Below are 2,551 nucleotides of genomic sequence, written 5' to 3'. Positions count from 1 at the left end.
TTCTTAGATAAAGCGCTTGCTGGTCCATACTCTTCAAGAATCAAAGCTCGCTTCCTCGCTGCCTCCTCCAGCAACCTAGCCTCTTCATTCTGCTCCACTACCTCCATCACTCCAACAATTAAACAGGGACAACCACCTTCCAGATCATGGTACCTCCCCTGCCCTGGGGAGCCCGCCTACGTGGTCATGGTACTTCCCCTGCCACCACAATGCTAAATTAGCACAGCCCATCTGAATATGCTAGTGCCTATTGAACTCAGTCCCCCACAGTCCTGGCTCTTTTCCAAGTCATGGTGATCGACTAAATTACATACATTTCAACTTTCTCTTCACTCCCATAGCTGAGCTGTGCCTTTCTTTCCCATTTCCAATGATTCCTTTTTCTTCATCAGCCTTAAATGACTGGCAAACATCACAAAATGGGGCCCTAAACAGTTCATCCAGAATCACTCTGTCAGTCCCTCCCTCAGCCTGTCACATGTAATTAGTGTGGCTCTGCCCTCCATGAGGTGGAACTAAACCAGGTTGCCCTGTGCTTCATCTGCATATAAATTTTTGGAGGATCCAAACAAGAACAACCAGTTCCAGTACCAAGTTGGGGGTTAATTAGTACAGGGATGCATTGTGATGGGTATCTGTAGTACACTATACACATACTGAAAGCAAAGCAGAGCTGTGGGGTCACTGTGGTTTCAAATGCTGTCAACTCTCATGAGGCTCAGTCCAATGACCTATATGGTAAATCACAAACATTTGGCTTTGGGCTCGTATCATTAATAGCTTGTACTACATATAAGTAGGCACAAAAGTACTGCTTAAAAGTGTGTTTATGGAGTACCTGTGCTTAAAACTTGCAGTAGTTTCAACAAAGATAAAATACATCAATTCTTGATAAACTAAGTTTATGAATACCCATAGTTATTTGCCTATATGCTTATTTCGAAGTCAACATTTCTACATTTGATCTTCACTTCCATGTGTGTAGGGAGGGCAAGGTCTGACAGTAAAGGGATGGGGGAGAAGGAGCCACAGGGGGAAGAAGTTGGAGGGGGTAAGAGAATGAGGGGGGCTTCTGACCCCTCCATTTATTTTCCCTGCTTTAGCAGTGGAAAGGAGACAAAATCAAGGCATACCACCAATAATTATTGGGAGCCCTAGCTAAAAGAGAGGCGCACACCCAATGGAAGGGAGGGGCCATCACCAGGGAGGATTATACTGTGGTTGCTCGGGGATGCAGGGGGGGCAGTCAGGAAGGCCAAGGCAGAGATGGAACTGGGACTAGCTTCACGGATTAAGGACAACAAGAAGTCCTTTTTTAAATACATAGGGGGCAAAAAGAAGGTTCTGGGTAATATGGGGCCCCGCAAGACATGCTAGGACATTTGGTTGTCACACCAGACAACAAAGCTAATCTATTTAAAGATTTCTTTGCCTCCATTTTCCTGGACAGGGAACAGAACAGCCACCCCCCCCTCTGGGCCCCCCTTAAACCCCAGCGGAGGTGCACCTAGGCCAAGGGTTAGTGAGGAACTAGTTAGGGAACTTTTGGAGGGACTGGATGTATTCAAATCAACTGGTCTGGATGATCTCCACCCTCGAGTACTGAGGGAATTAGCTGAGGTCATTGCGGGACCCCTGGCATGGCTTTACGAGCACTCTTGGTGCTCTGGTGTGGTGCCAGAGGACTGGAAGAGGGCCAATGTAGTTCCCATCTTCAAAAAGGGGAGGAAGGAGGACCCGGGAAACTATAGGCAGTTAGTCTTACTTCAATCCTGTGCAAGCTTTTTGAGAAAATTATTCTGGCACATGTCCACGAGGGGCCAGCAGGGGAGATTATGTTTAGGGGCAACCAACATGGGCTTATTAGCGGCAGGTCCTGTCAGACCAACCTGGTAGCCAGGTCACCAAATCCTTAGATGCAGGGGTAGCAGTGGACATAGTCTTCCTGGACTTTCAGAAGGCCTTCAATACTGTCTCTCACCCCGTTCTCATTAAGAAACTGGGAGACTGTGGTGTCGACACCCACACAGTCAATTGGGTCGCCAACTGGCTGGAGGGCCGCACCCAGGGAGTGGTAGTGGATGGGTCATTTTCGACCTGGAGGGACGTGGGCAGTGGGGTTCCGCAGGGCTCAGTCCTCAGGCCCGCACTGTTCAACATAGTTTCATAGTTTCATAGATTAAGGGTCGGAACGGACCTAGTAGATCTTCTAGCCCGACCCCCCACCAGGGCAGGAGAACAACAAAACCCCAAAACAAGAAACGGGACTCAAATGAGTCCAGCCAGGTAGGCATCCAGCCTTCTTCATCTTCATCAGTGACTTGGATGAGGGGGTAAAAAGCACCCTGTTCAATTTTGCTGATGACACAGATGTGGGGGGATGTGGGCATGCTAGAAGGAAGGAATAGGCTACAATCAGACCTAGACAGGTTACAAGGGTGGGCGGATAAGAATAGGATGGGATCCAACACTGACAAGTGCAAGGTGATGCTTGCACTGTTAGTCCCTACTCCTGAATATGGACCTCTATGGAATGGAACTGTTCCTGTTG

This window comes from Gavialis gangeticus, unplaced genomic scaffold, assembly GCF_001723915.1.
Source record: "Gavialis gangeticus isolate Ggan-Ray unplaced genomic scaffold, GavGan_comp1, whole genome shotgun sequence".
NCBI classification, from domain to species: domain Eukaryota; kingdom Metazoa; phylum Chordata; order Crocodylia; family Gavialidae; genus Gavialis; species Gavialis gangeticus.
The sequence above is the reverse complement of the archived record's forward strand: the minus strand, read 5'-3'. Positions refer to the sequence as shown.